This window comes from Eleutherodactylus coqui, chromosome 4, assembly GCF_035609145.1.
Source record: "Eleutherodactylus coqui strain aEleCoq1 chromosome 4, aEleCoq1.hap1, whole genome shotgun sequence".
Lineage (NCBI taxonomy): Eukaryota > Metazoa > Chordata > Amphibia > Anura > Eleutherodactylidae > Eleutherodactylus > Eleutherodactylus coqui.
Genome location: NC_089840.1, coordinates 70,755,349 through 70,771,348, shown reverse-complemented (window position 1 = coordinate 70,771,348; position 16,000 = coordinate 70,755,349). Strand labels below are relative to the sequence as shown.

General features: G+C 44.1%; 1 protein-coding gene and 1 long non-coding RNA gene across 2 annotated transcripts in view; one reads left to right on the top strand and one right to left on the bottom strand.

The window, feature by feature from the left end:
* The window catches only part of LOC136624647 (uncharacterized), a 59,384-nt gene extending 43,930 nt beyond the window's left edge, over positions 1-15,454 (bottom strand). The window contains exons 1-2 of the long non-coding RNA XR_010792368.1: positions 15,340-15,454; positions 7,494-7,673 (exon numbers count right to left, since the gene is read on the bottom strand). This is a non-coding gene — a long non-coding RNA (uncharacterized lncRNA). The remainder of the gene's footprint in view (positions 1-7,493; positions 7,674-15,339) is intronic.
* Positions 15,455-15,604: 150 nt separating this feature from the next.
* The window catches only part of PAFAH1B1 (platelet activating factor acetylhydrolase 1b regulatory subunit 1), a 63,338-nt gene continuing 62,942 nt past the window's right edge, over positions 15,605-16,000 (top strand). Inside the window, exon 1 of the mRNA XM_066599629.1 lies at positions 15,605-15,995. The gene's annotated coding sequence lies outside the window, so the exon portion shown is untranslated. The remainder of the gene's footprint in view (positions 15,996-16,000) is intronic.

The window sequence follows — 16,000 nt, the reverse complement described above, 5'->3', positions numbered from 1 at the left end:
GAAGAGTTCTTCTGTCTTTTCACATCATTCAAGCTGTTGTATACCAATCCATGTGTGAAGAAATCAGCTTTACTTTTGCACCATTCTTTTTGAATTATCTCCTGTGATTTGGGCTTTTATGTAAATTAGTTCCCTCTGCCTCTGTGATTCTTTTTGAATTATCCTGTACTTTCCCTATTAGGGCGTCAGAAAATACAAAAAAACATGCTTTCCACCTCCTAAAAGATTTCCTTGACTAGTCACGTCAACTTTAAAGCCATTGTTTGCTGCACATCGTCAATTTCAAACTTCCTTTGCCGTGTATTGATAGCAGATTTTACCTTGATGCCATTGTGTGAACCGTGCTCTGATTTATAGAACCATGTCCTGTAAGAGGAGACCATGCAGGAAATGATAGCTGACATTTACATATGCTGATATATGTAAATGGCATATTTAAGGCATTCTCCCAAAGATTATCATTTATTACTAAATGCAGCTGGTGAAAGGAATATTGAGGATGTAATGGAGCAGGGGGTCAACTACATCAAATGCCACATAAAGGTAGGGTTAGGTGATGACTGCTGCATGTTGATAAACTACTAACACCGCTGTGCATTGTGGACTACGCTCAATAGAAATGCATGAAAATTGCGCCTTCCCATTCAATTTTATGCAAAAAAATGAAAGTTATGCCATGCAAATCAATTGAACATTGCATAATGCAACATATGTGCTGTTAAATTCTTCGAGTTATTGCTGAAATCAGCACATTTTTTCTCCATGGCGCCGCACCAACGTACATTGCTTCCCTTCAGTTCATATACCACCTAGCCCGCACACTCTGATCCACTAACACACTCAGACTAAACACCCTTCCAATTCGAAGCCTAGATGCTCACCTCCAGGACTTCACCAGAGCAGCAACGATCCTCTGGAACGCTCTACCCCAAGGCATTCAGACATACCCCGATGAACGAAATTTCAGACGCGCCTTAAAAACGCACCTCTTCAGGGAGGCATACCAAATCTCCTGACCTAGTCCCCCTGCCCCTCCCTATGGCTACCCACACCTTCCACCCTGCTTATTCTCTACGACCTCTACCCCTGCACTTCCTTACCGCTCACACCGCGTTTGCTTCCTAATAACTGATTTCCACATGTAACTGTCAGGGAACTGGGAGTCCCTGAAAACTTCCCGCAACCCCTGCCCCTACCTACTTGCCCCCTTAGGCTAAGCCCTAGGGCGACAACTAGGCAACAGTCCCTAGACTGGCTAGGGATGTGGGGGCAGGAGCCAGACACACAGACAAATACAAGAGACAAACACAAAGGCAGGTCAGGCAATCTGGGTCGGCAACAGAGAAGAACGAGGTACAAGGAGTCAGGCAAAGGCAAGGACGGGTCAGGTCCGAAGCAAGCAAGTCACAGCAGGGAATCAAACACAGGATACGCGGGTGTAGCTGGGGACAAAACATACACTGGCAAAGGTCTAAAGGAACTGAGCAGTTTAAATGCTGTCAGAACTCCCACCCCAGCAGCTGATTGGGGCGGGGAGCCTGACAGCAGAAGGACCCAGACATTAAGCTTTGAGTCCAGAGTGCATATATCCCTATTCCACATCACCTCTACTCGAGCCAAGCTAAACAACCAATCACCGTGAACCAAATAACCAATCACCGTGAATCAGCCAAACCAAATAACTAATCACCATGAATCAGCCAACCCAAATAACCAATCACGATGAAACAAATAACCAATCACAGTGAATCAGCCAAACCAAATAACTAATCACCATGAATCAGCCAACCCAAATAACCAATCACCATGAATCAGTTAATCTAAACAACCAATCAGGTTGTGAATGGTGTGGAGGTGGTGTGGAATTTAGTTATACGCATCCAGAGTAGAGACCCAGACCTCAAACAGCAAGTGCAGAGCAGAGACCCAGACATCAAGTAGTGAGTGCAGAGCAGACGTCCAGCAATGAGTGCAGAGCAAGCGCGCCTGGGTGTCATGGCAACGGGGACGTGGCGTGGGGCGGTAACCCGACGCGTCCCCAGTAACTCGACTAACTAGGTGCATGGGAGCGCATGCCTGGAGCCGGCATACCGAATCACGGCAGCCAGGGGAGGTTACCAAGACCGGGGCTCCTCTGTGCCGCACCCCAGGTAAAAGGGCCAATAGTGCGGGCACAGAGACCCCCAGAGCCACCGGACCTGACAGTAATTCGCGTACTGCCTGTGTTCCCCCAATGCCTTATCTCCCCCCCTCCTTGTACCTCCTGTAACACCCCCACCCCGTTTGTTTAAAACTAATTGTATACCACATGTAATTGTTGTATTGTCTGTGTTCTCCCATGCTTGAAAGCGTTGCTGAATACATTGGCGCTATACAAATGAAGATTATTATATATTTTTTTCAGCCATGCCTTTCAAGAGCCATAAGTATTTTATATTTTTGTGGGATTATGCCGTCAATTTAAATACAACTCCCTAAATCGGACTTTGAGGTGCTGTAAGCTAAATCTTTTCCCAAGGTTGTGTAGGTGATGCTTTTCGAGGAGAGTCCTGTTAATCAACACCTGAGCCATTCTAGATGCGCCACTGATTGAAGGAGAGCTGCCACAAGCACTGCCCACGAGTATAGAGGGTACTCACCATCGCCATTTAAATAACCATCTTATAGATGCCTCTAAAAGTGCTACTATCTCAAAAGGTTGGCATTTTAACGATGGTGCAGCAAAAGCCAGACGAAAACTGCACTGTACAAACAAGGCCAAATTGACTGTTTTCATGTATCACGGATTATATCATACATCCCAGGCTCTGTATGGTGAGTTTAAATAGGTTTTCCATGCATGTATAAAGTGCTTCAAATTCAACTCATTTTCAAAAAAATCAAGCACCAAAAAGGAGTGATTGTAATGATGATATAAGTGATTACAATATCAGAGCAAGAGGATAATTTATTTCAGAAAACTGAACACTTAAAGGGAGGCTCTAGCACCCTGTTGGGGCGCCTCTAGCTTGGATACAAGATGTGATACGATTGGGCATGGAGGCTCTAGTACCCTGTTGGGGTGCCTCTAGTTTGGATACAAGATGTGATACGTGTGGGCATGGAGGCTCCATATGGTATCCTGCAGCATATCGGTCCACATTTGCTGTAACTGAGCCTCTAGGTCGTGCAAATCCATAGGCTTTCGGAGTTGGTGTCCCAGATGGCCCCATACATGTTCTACTGGTGATAAATTGGCCGACCTACCAGGCTACAGAAGTGTGACAATATTGTGGAGGCATTCCTGTGAAATCCTTGTTGTATGCGGCTCAGTATTATCCTGCTGGAAGATGCCTCTTTGAAGCCCTGCCATGACAGGCAACACATGGCTGCAGAATGTCCCTCAGACCATCACACAAGCAATGGGGGCAGTGTGCTGCTTCATAGTAAAGCTAAAATTGAGGTGCTCACCTCTAGGTCTCCAGATATGAACACAGCTGTCATCACTGCCCAAACTGAACCTGGATTTGTCGCTGAAGACAACCCGGTTCCACTTTGTAGCAGTCCAGGTTTTTTGTTCATAACATCACTGCAAATGGAAGCAATGGTGGGTGTCAAAGGCAGTACAAGTAATGGACACCATGAGACTAAATGTCCTTCAGCCAAGCACCTGGAAGTGTTTAAGACAGACACAGAGGCCTATAACAATATTGCCACCTATCTCTGGATGGTGGACAACGAAACAGTTGGAGATGCTCGTGTTTGTCGGATGATCAGATGATCCTCTCTACTGGTGGTCTGTTCGAGGGCATCATTAGACTGATCGCCTTGTGTATGTGCCCAAATGCATCCCAACACCTCCTAACAGTCTGGTCAAAATACCCCAGATGGCAAGTAATTTGTCGATACAACCATCGAGCTCATATTCCAATAATGCTCCCCCTCTGAAACTCTATGACCTGGGCGAAAGCTCTTCGAATGCATCACAAAGGCATGTCTAGTGGTCAACAAGCTCTAACCACAAGGGGCCTCTGAGAGCCTCTTTATAGGCCAAGGGTGGAACCACTTTTATCACCTCAGGTGGCAAGACCAATTATCTAATCACACCACAACTCTAATCATCTGCATATCTGCCTGAGATATAACCGCATGCCAAGTTTTGCAGAAAAACAACAACTCCTTTTAGGTGTTTGAATAATTTTTTTTACAAATAGGATAGTAAAATAGAAAACACAGTAATTATCATTAAAAAGATGTTCTGCTTCCCCAATGTCTGGTCTTATGCTATCCGACCCGTTTACTCCTACAAGTTAACCCCTTATTGTCATAGGATGTATGTTTACGCCCTTGGCACATAGTACTTAATGCAATAAGATGTAAACTTACATCATGCAGATGGCACGGGTTGAGAAATTAGTTCACACTGTCCCACAGCATGAATCGGCTGTGACTGACACATGGCCTCCCACTGCAATAGCGGAGAACACTGATCCCCACTGTTAAGCCCTCACATGCTGCGATAAATGTAGATCGTGTCATGCAGACTCCCTCTGTGATGTCATCAGACTTCCGCTATGTAATCATGGAGGACCAGTGGATTGCCATGGCCTGTGATTGCTATGGTATTGTACAAAAGTACTGCAATGCATTATCATAGCTTTCCTGGGTTAAGTCCCATATAGGGACATAAAAATGTAAAAAAAAAAAAACTTAAAAAAATAGTTAAAAAAATTAAAAACCTTTTTGCACACTTGGGGCTCAGTCAGATGAGCCATTTTTTTTATGTGCCTAAGTGCGCAATAAAAAATGCACCCCACGCATGTTGAAAATGCATGTGACCGCAGTTCCATGCCCATGGCTTTCAATGGGGCCAGTGATTGGTTCATTGAGCACTGGCTCTGATTGGCTGAGTGCCGCGGCGCTTAGCCTGTCAGAGGCAGCGCTTCCTCGAGGCAGGGATTTTCCAATCTCTGACCAGAAGAGATGCCTGAAAACAACTGCCAGGGACCAGGGAGAAGACGCTGCGGAGCTGACAACGCTTCTTAGGTGATGTATGTGCTTTTATGTAGCTAGGGCTTATTTTCGAAGTAGGGCTTATATGTCAAGCCCCCCCTCCCCCGAAAATCCTTGCACGTGGTGCTACACAGTTGTGCGACTTTGTAGCACCACGTTCGACTTTGTAGCGACACAAAATCGCAATATTGCCGTGAGAAAATGGATCATTGATGTGATATTGCTGCAATTTTCTTGCAGTGATATTACATCGCCCGTGTGAAAGCCGCCTCATAGGAATTTAGGAAAGTTATAAGTATGTTTAATGTTCTATTTAAATAACTTGATTATTTTATCATAATTGTGATGCTGAAAAGCCTGATGTTACGAATTTAAAGTGCATTTAATGTTAAAGTGAAAGGGATTAAAGCAAATTCGGTTTACATTTAGAAAAAAGAAAGCGCTGCAGATTTTCTGCTGTAACAGTACTGTAACTCTAATCTGCAGTTGTGATGTGTTTCCGCAATGTGTAAACAAACCCTAATACAATAAATGTATCACTTAAAAAGTTGGAAGTCAGAGGTTTGGTTTACTGACTCCACAGCCCTGGCGATAATTACCAAGATGTTGCTCTGAGAGTGCAGAAAGCTGCACAGAATACCGGGTGATAGTGGGGCATGCCAGGAGGACATTAATTAGGAGTTTGTAACATTGTATGTTAGGCTCAAAAAAGACATATGTGTATCTAGTTCAGCCTGTCCCCCTCCCAACCTCAATGTTGATCCAGAGGAAGGCAAAAAACCTCAATGAGGTAGAAGCTAATTTTCCTCATTTAGGGCTCCTACCCCCTTGTGTTTTTATAACGCGAATGTCAATGGGACTTTCTAATGTTAAAAATGCATCGCACAAAAATTGCAAAGCACAAACTTGCGATGCATTTTTAACATTAGAAAGTCCCATTGACAATCGAATTTAAAAAAAACACAGCGTTAACAAAAAGCAAGCTCTTAGGCTGGATCCACACAGGCTAGAAAATCTCGCTAGAAAATCATTGCTACAAAACACATGTATGTGAAGCCCATGGTTTCCAATGGGTTTATCCACATGAGCGATGAAGATTTGTAGCCTGAAAGAACCCATTGGAAACCATGGGCTTCACATACATACGTTTTGTAGCAATGATTTTCTAGCGAGATTTTCTAGCCCGTGTGGATCTGGCCTGAAGGGAAAAGAATTCCTTCCTGATTCCAATATGGCAATCAGAATAATCCCTGGGTCACCGACCCTTCTGCGGTAATTGGTGACTATAACATGTAATATTGTAACACTCCAGGCACCTCCTAAACTCTTTTATTGAATTTGTCATCACCACGTCCTCAGGCAGAGAGTTCCACAGTCTCACTGCTCTTACAGTAAAGAACCCACTTCTATGTTGTGTAGAAACCTTCTTTCCTCTAGATGAAGAGGGCGCCCCCTTGTTACAGTCCTGGGTATAAATAGATGATTGGAGAGATCTCACACAGAGATTTACACATAGTTTTTTGCCCCCCGGCTGTCCTTTTTCTAAACTAAATAACTTCACTTTTGATAACCTCTCTGGGTATTGTAGTCCACCCATTCAATTTATTTATTTGCTTGCCTTTGAACCTGCTCAAGCTCCATGTCCTGCCTGCTTACTGGTGCCCAAAACTGTAGACAATATTCCATGTGTGGTCTGACCAGTGACTTGTAAAGAAGAAGAACAATGTTCTCGTCATGTGCCCCTAGACCTCTTTTGATGAACCCCATGATCCTATGTGTCTTTGCAGCAGTTGCCTGACACTGGTTGATTCAGTTAACTAAAATCCCCAAGTCCTTTTCCATGTCAGTGTTACCCAGTGATTTCCCATTTAGTGTGTAACGGTGATGTGTATTTCCTCTGCTCATGTGCAGAACCCTACATTTATCAGCGGTAAACCTCATTTGCCACTTTTGTGCCCCCAACTTATCCAGATCCATTTGCAACTACATTGTGTTCTCTCTTGTGTTCCTTTCTTTACATAGTTGTGTATGATCAGCAAATATTGATATTTTACTGAACAATCCTTCTACCAGGTCATTAATAAATATAGTATAAAGAATAGGGCCCAATACTGACCCATGTGGTACCCCACTAGTACTGGTGACCCAATCAGAGTATGTACCATTTATAACCACCCTTTGCTTCCTATCACTGACCAGTTACTTACCCACTTACACACATTCACCCCTGGACCAAGCCTTCTCATTTTATGTACCAACCTTTTATGCGGCACACTATCCAATGATTTTCAAAAATCCAGATACTCAAGATCAAGTAACTCTCCCCGATCCAGTCTAGAACTCACCTCCTCTTAAAAGCTGATCAGATTGGTTTGACAGGAGCAATCTCTCATAAACCTGTGCTGATATGGAGTTATACAGCCATTTTCTTTTAGCTATTCCAGGATAGCATCTCTTAGAAACCCTTCAAACATTTTACCCACAATAAAGGGAAGACTTACCGGTTTGTAGTTTCCAGCTTGACTTTGCGCCAATCTAGTGGAACAGACTCCATTACTATACAGTCCTTAAATATAAGAAAAGCCAGTCTATCACATTACTTAATTCCCTTAGAACCTGGAGGGGTATGCCATTAGGACCCGATGGTTTGTCTGCACTTCTTCCTGGGTTGAACTGGTGACCTATAGTGAAGAGTTTACATTATCACTCTGCATCTCATCTGACATTTCAATATCCTCTATGAATACACTGAAACAAGCGATTTAATAGATTTGTTTTCTCATCATCATCCTTTGCAATTTTTCCTACATTATTTATTAAAGCGCCAACACTTTCAGTATTATTCTTTTTACTAATTATATAATAGTTTAATGTTAGTTTTACTCTCTTTGACAATGAGTTATTCTGTCTCTACCTTTGCTGCTTTTTACATAATTTATTTTTTTCTTCAAAGGTTTTAAGTGCTTCTTTGCTGCCCTCTTGTTTTAGTAGTTTAAACACTTTCTTTTTGCAGTCTATTGCCCCCTACTCATCTTTTTGAGTCACATTGGTTGATCCAGGGATTACTCCTATTCCTGGGAGTACAGATTTATAACAACTTTTGACAATTTCAACATAGGGTTAAATTCTTCAAGAGGATTCATGTGTGAATGGGAAGTATGAGAAATCTATAGCACAGATAAAACTGCTGGCCTGGTGATGCCCTAACACTAATTCAGAGACCATAAAACCTTCATACCTTTATCAGTGGACTACTTAAATGTTTATTTCTCTACTCATCCTGTTGCGGTATTCTTTGAGGTGTAAATTAATCACATCCATGTCTGTGCCTTGTCATAAGTATGTGTGTACATATATGTATGCCTCTTCGGATCTATTTCATTATGCCTGAGGAAGAATCCTGAGAGGTTCGAAAGCTCGCTATAACATCATGTATTTTTGTTAGCCATTAAAAAGTATCATATTCACAAGATTACTTTGTTTCTCTTGCTGGGCACAATCACGTTTAATGCCTTTATTACTGTAAGATATGACCTGCTCATAGTAAGTATTTAGTCTGTTATTAAACACTTCCCATTTATTGTCTGTACTCTTTATTTTTGAGGACATTGTCTCAGTCACTAAGGTTAAGGACATATTTGAGTTGATCGATCTTCGCCTTCCTAAAGTTTGGTATTTTCATAGCTCCCTGAAAAAACTCCTTTTTGAAAGACAAGTGGAAATGTATTATATTAAGGTCTCTATTTCCCAGGTGCCCCCCAACTTGCACCTGTTATCCTGTCAGGTCTGCTGGTTGATATTAAGTCCAAAATGGCCGTCCTTCTAGTTTGGTAAGGTATTTGTCATTAATTACTGACAGAAACTTGTTACCATTATGAGATCCATAGGTTTCGGCTTCCTAGTTTATATTCGGATAGTTAAAGTCCCCCATAATCACCTCATTGTGATTTGATGCTTTATCTATTTGCCTTAGTAATAGATTTTCAGTTGCTTCTGTTATATTTGGTGGCCTATAGTAAACCCCTAAGAGAATTGTATTATTGTTTTTCCCTCCATGTATCTCTACGCAGAGAAACTCCACATGTTCATCTCCCTCACAAATATCTTCCTGTAGTGTAGGCTTTAAGCCCTTAAAGGGGTTCTGACAAAAAAAAATTGTACTCACCTTGCCTGGCCTGGCCCGATCGCCAGGCATGTCCCCTCCAGCCGGCATCTTCTTCTGTGCCTTTAAAGCAGAGCAGGAGCGGTCAAAAAGACCACTTCCTGCTCTGGTCCATCCGTCAGGTACTTCCGAGGTGAACGGACGGACCGCCCACAGCAAGCACGTCACAAGCAGTGCTTGCTGTGGGCGGCCCGTCCGTCCTGCTGAACTCCGGAGTGCTGCGCATGCGCAGTGGAGACGCAGCCCGTCCTGACTCCTGTCAGAGGGCACCTCTCCACTGCGCATGCGCGCGATCCCGGAGCGGCGCGGCTCGTGCAGACAGAAGAGGAGGAACAGCGCCTACCGGGAGATGACCCCCCGATGTCAACAACAACAGAAGAACAGGTAAGTATTATCTTTTTATGCTTTAGCAGCCATTAACCCATGGGTTCCCTGGGTCCATTAGGCAGACCAGGGAACAATGGCTGCTAAAGCATAAAAACATTATTTGTGTCAGAACCCCTTTAAGGACGTGGCTTAAATTCCTGGCCTATTTTGGCCATAAGAACGCAATGAATTTTTGGAGATTTTCATCCCCACTTTTCAAAAGCCATACATTTTTTATTTACCATCGACATGGACATATGGGGGCGTCTTTTTTGTGTGACAAACTGTAGTTTTTATTGGTACATTGTGGGTACATATAATGTGTTCTTAAACTTTTATTAATTTTTTTGGAGGGCAGGGGGAAAACACATAAATTCTGGCATAGCTTTAACTTTTTAAAGCATTTATCATACGGTATAAATTTCATAGATTTTTTTTGGACAATAAAATCCATTTTCTTGGAAATTATTTTTGAACATCTTTGATTTTAAAGTCCCATAACTTTTTTATTTTGCCTTGGACAGAGCTCTATAAGGGCTTGCTTTCTGTGAGACAAGCTGTAGTAAGGTTGGGACATCGAAATCCGATGTATCGAAATATTCGATATATGGCTAATGCTTTGGCGATACTTTTCATTGATATTGTTATGTCCGATATATCGGTAACATCGATGGTTTAGGGCGATATAATATCGATTTTTGTAAGGCAGAAACGTGTCTTATGGTCTAATGACCATATTTTCTTTCTTTACATTTTGCCCTTTCCTTTGTGTTGGCACAGGATGGAGTTTTGCTCGAGGCACTAATGAACTTATAAACAAGTTCTAGAAACTTTTGGAAAGTGTGAGGCGACTCTTTGTCACCAATAACGTTTGCTCCAGGCAAAACGACTCTCAGAAAAAGTGGGGTCTTAGGCCCCCTTTCCACATGTGTTTGTTCATCGCGTTAGACGCAGGCTCTGAACGCTTGCGTCTAACGCGACGGCTGTGGGCAGTGCTTTCTAAATGAAGGCATTTCCACAGGCAGATGGAGGGCTGCGCTGAACGCACGAAGGTCGCATCCAGAAAAGAAGACGCGACATGTCGTGCGTTCAGCATCTAACGCGAACGCAGTGCTCATAGAAAAGATAGGAGACCCATCTAGCGCAATTACAATTGCGTTCGGGGCGCTGCGTTCACGTTACCAGGCCCTGCATTGTTTACAGGTTGCCATGGAGACTGTTGGTCCCTCAGCGACAACTTGAAAAAATGCAGGGCACGCAGCCCCACAAACACACGCAGAGATCATGCTCGCATCCCGTCAGGTTCAGCGTCCATCTACTGGCTTCCTTGTAGCTGGCAGGACATTGTTTCAGTGTGTTTACCTCCAATTATTTTTATTTGTAACTTTAATATATTTTCATGTTATTAATAGTTATAAGTTAATAATAAATTCAACAGTTTAAAGTTTTAAAAGAAAACTATAATTTTTTTTGTTGATTGTTGCTTTATTAACCCTAGGCCTGTTTTATTTTTATACAGCATTTTAAAAAGTCGATATATCGAAATATCGATAGTTTTTTACCGATATTTTACAATAATCGATAGTTTGTTCAGCGATAGTCGATACTATCGGCTATAGATATTTTTGTGTCGATGTCCCAACCTTAAGCTGTAGTTTTAATTGGTACAATTTTGGGATACTGTTGCTGAATGGCGCAGGCTCACTTCTGGGCCTGTGCCATCCACAGAACATAAGTCCTAGTCATAGAGTCATTAAATGGTAGAGTTGGAAGTGACCTCCAGGGTCATCTGGTCCAACCCCCTGCTCATTGTAGGATTCACTAAGTCATCCCAGACAGATTTTTGTCCAGCCTTTGTTTGAACACTTCCATTGAAGGAGAACTCACCACCTCCTGTGGTAATCTGTTCCACTCATTGATCACCCTCACTGTCAGAAAGTTTGTTTTAATATCTAATTTGTGTCTCCTCCCTTTCAGTTTCATCCCATTGCTTCTAGTCTTTACTTGTACAAATGAGAATAGGGCTGATCCCTCTACACTGTGACAGCCCTTCAGATATTTGCAGACAGCTATTAAGTCTCCTCTCAGCCTTCTTTTTTGCAAGCTAAACATTCCCATATCCATTAACCACGGCTCATAGGACATGATGTGCAGACCGCTCACCATCTTAGTAACTCTTCTCACTGCTCCAGTTTGTCTATGTCTTTTTTAAAGTGGGGTGCCCAGAACTGGACACAGTATTCCAGATGAGGTCTGACTAAGGAAGAGTAAAGAGGGATAATGACCTCAGGTGATCTAGACTCTATGATTCTCTTAATACATCCCACAATTGTGTTTGCCTTTTTGGCTGCTGCATCACATTGTTGACTCATGTTCAGCCTATGATCTATTAGTATATACAAGTCTTTTTCACATGCGCTGCTGCTTAGCCCAATTCCTCCCATTCTGTATATTTTTTTTTCATTTTAGGAGTTTGCATTTCTTCTTGTTAAATACCATTCTGTTAGTCGCCGCCCAGTTTACTACCACCCTGCAAGGACAAAAACTTATTGCTACGTTTGGGTGGGCAAGTGAGCACTGGGCCCACACGAACGTTACCTTGGATATGGAACACCAGGTGAAACAACCACTGATTAACACCTTTCCCTATCATCTACAAAGGAAGATGACCAAGGACCTATCTAAGCAGGGACATCGCTTCAATAAGGGGTGGGCCAGCGGTCCTCGAATCTGGGCCCTTGCTGCCCCTAGGAAACCACGCACCCAGGCTAGGACGCATACACATGCCACCACCAACAGGGACAACTAGCCAGGATAAGCTAACACACAGAGCCATAATCACACCATACAGCAGTGAATACGCAAATACTAGTAGCAGATGCTGATGCTCTAAATGCCAGGTGTTTGCTGACATTTTGACCAAAATATGGAAGATAGTGGGCCATGTCACGGTTCCCGGCAATACCGCTAGTCCCAACACTAACCAGGAGTCCAGCGACATAACCAAACAAAACACAAACCTTTCTCGCAGCCACCACACATAGAACCTGCTCACACAACACAGAGAGTTGTGCGTCACACTTCCATCAAAGCTGCCGAAAAAATCACTGTGACGGAGTCCTGAACTGAACCCTTCACTTGCATTACTAAAGCTGACACCACTTTGATGTCCATTTTACAAGAGTTTTGTTTGTTTCCCTTATATTTGGAAATAGTGTAGTCAACTATGTTATTCTACAATCCAAATAGAGCAAAAACTAACAGAACCCTTGTGAAACGGATGTCATAATGGTGTCAGCTTCACTAATGCAACTGAATGGTTCCATTCGGGGGTTCCCTCGCAGTGACAGATCAGCACCTATAAAAGAATGCCCTGACGTTATCACACGGCATAGTAAATAATGCTATGTGAATACTGCCTTACATCAGTTTGTATTGTACGACGCCATTCTAGTAGTGGAAGCAGTGTTCGGTATTGCTGATTTGTCCCATTCACTGGAATGAGATAACGCTGCAATACCATATACTGCGGCCACTAATAGTACAATGTCCTGCTGATCCGTGCGATTAGTGAAACTTGCAATGCTACTGCTCTAAGGGTGCATTCAGACGAACGTGGTTTTCTCCAATTATGTGACCGCGATAATCACGGCTGCCTAATGGGACAACACGAAACTACTGATTTCAATAGGATTTCAGTGTTTCATTTTCACTAGCTCTTAGCCATTAATACTATGGCCAAGAAAAGTTAGGCCCTGCCCAATCCTCCCTGCAATCCTCCATGTGGGAAAAAATTGGGAAGCGGCTATCTTCCCGCGGCTCTTTTCAAACTCCTATGCTCCAGCGTGGAGTTTGAAAAGCTATCGAAGGGGAAGAAATAGTTGTGCCTACGGCTGTCTGAAACCTCCCTAAGGGCGCATTCAGAAGACCGTATATCGGCCGGGTATTCACGCTGGCCGATATACGGCGTCTCTCTCTGCAGGGGGAGGAGGCTGAAAGAGCCGGGAGCAGTGCTCTGAGCTCCAGCCACCTCTCCACTATTTGCAATGAGAGGAGGCTGGATGGGGCGGGGCTAAGTTGCGGGAATTAGCTCCTCCCCCGTCCGGCTTCTCCTCATTGAAAAAAGTGCAGGGGGGTGGAGAGGAGGCAGAGAGGGGGCGGGAGCTCAGAGCACTGCTCCCGGCTATTTCAGCCTCCTCCCCCTGCAGAAAGGGACGCCATATATAGGCCGGCGTTAATACGCGGCCGATATACGGTCGTCTGAATGCGCCCTAAGACTGGATTCACACGGGAGATTTTTCCATGCGGGTTTTGTGCACATATAATTAGGTCTATTTACACGTGCGTCTTTCTGCTTGCAGTGATGCTGCGAGAGGGGAAGAGGGCAACATGTCCTAATTTTCTGTAAGATCACAGAACAATCGCCCATTATTTGCTATGGGTGGGATAAAAAATAGCATCGCACATACGAGTAAATGTGAGTTTTATGCGAGCAAAATACGATTTTTACATTTTCCTATTGAAAATCTAATGTTTATCGCTGCGATTTTTGCACAAACTTGCATAGAAAATCACAAATTTTACAAGTGTGATATGGTTACGAGTTTCGGACCGATATTGCGCTCACCTGTGTGAATCCAGCCTAATATTGATGCCTATTCTAAGAGAAGTATACGATTTTTCAGGTAAACGAGCCAGTTGCGCCTGGAAATTACCATTTTTATTATTAACAATAATAATAATAATCTTTATTTATATAGCGCCAACATATTCCGCAGCGCGTTATAAGCGCCCACTCACATGGGTGTACGCCATTTCAGTAAGTGACAAACTGACCAATTAATGTGCATTTATTTTTGTGGTATATTTCCTTTTTGTTAAGTCCGTGTGCAATCCGTTTTTTCATACGAGCAAAAAATAGCTGAGAGCGCTGTATCTGATTGGATGAGCGCTCAGCCAATCACAGGCAGCACTCAGCCATTTATTAAATGACAGCGGAGCACTGCCTGTGATTGCAGAGCAGAGAAGACGCGCCTGCGAGGTAAGCATATATTTTTTTATTTTTTACACAAGCTAGGAATGATTTTCAGGGAAAGGATTATATTTAAAGCTCTTCCCCGAAAATCCCTGCAGAGGGTGTCGACAGGAGTGGCGTCCCCATTGAAAGCAATGTGAGAACAGCGCGATCCTCTGTCACAGCTGTGGCATAGGATTCTTAACGCCCCATGGGGGGGGCATCATTACTGAACACTGTGACTGCTGCCACAGTGTTCAGTGATGAGGGGGCTCCCCGTGGGGAATATTGACACGCACCACAGACCTATGGAGCACGCATGTCCTATGTTTTCCAGGTATGTGGGTTTGCACGCCTGTAAAACACGGACATGTGAACACACCATAGGGAACCCATGGTTCTAATAGACGCGCGGTTTTGTGTGGATGTATGTACACGGATATAAACACGCTCGTATCAGATACACGTCCGTTTTTCCCGCATTTGAAAAAAACTCTCCTGTGGATCCATTAGTAAAATGCTTCAAAACAGTGTTGCTCTCGCGTATAAACCGCATACGACTTTTTTTTTCACACTTCCGTAGAAAATTATGGGCGTTTCCTGAAAAATTGCTCAAAAATACGACACGCAGCAATTTTTCGAAATAAATGTGCAAGAGAAAAAAAAATATGGCTCCTGTGAATAAACCCTTTTAAACGATTATTTTCCCTGCAAGTCCTGTCCATCCTGCAATTGGACAAAACTCCCCCGTGTAAATACCCCCTGACACCTGTAATATATTACATATAGATAAATAGTCCCTTACATTCGCGTTGCCTAGACAACACGATCACCGGGAGTCACGTGACCTCCGCTCGGTTGCACCGCACATCAACAACCAGCTCTCCCAGATTACCTAACCCTTGTTTTGAAGCCAGCCAACCACCGCGCATGCGCCTTTCCCCTCCTCTGCGTCACCGCCTATTGTCATCCCCTCCCTCCTCAGGCTCTCTCCCGCCGTCAACGCCTAGACAGCAGTAGAAGGCAGTGCGCCTGCGCGGCCCGCTATAACTCCTCCCTCCAGCACCCCTCCTTCTCTTGGAGCCGGCCGGTCGCTCCCTCCTCCCCTACAGCGGTTGATATGACGTCACCGCGCTGCTGAGCTCCGTTTCGTTGACAGCGCGGCGGCGGCTGCCCTAAGTGCCCGGCGGAAGGGACGGTTAGAAGGAAGGAGGCGCAGAATACCGAGCAGGGCGCTCCGTGAGGAGGCGGCGGAAGGATTATCGCCTGAGGGAACTAACCAGCTTGACTACCGCAGGGTCTTCTTGGCGCCTCAGCCTCCCCCCGCCCATTATCGCCGTTTTTTCCCCCCCTCAGTCCTCGCTTGTTGTGTGTAACGGCGGCCGGAGCTCCCGCCCTTCTGAAGACCGTCGTGAGGAGGACGCCCGGGCCCGGGAGAGGCCGCACTCGATGACTCCCCCGGTAGG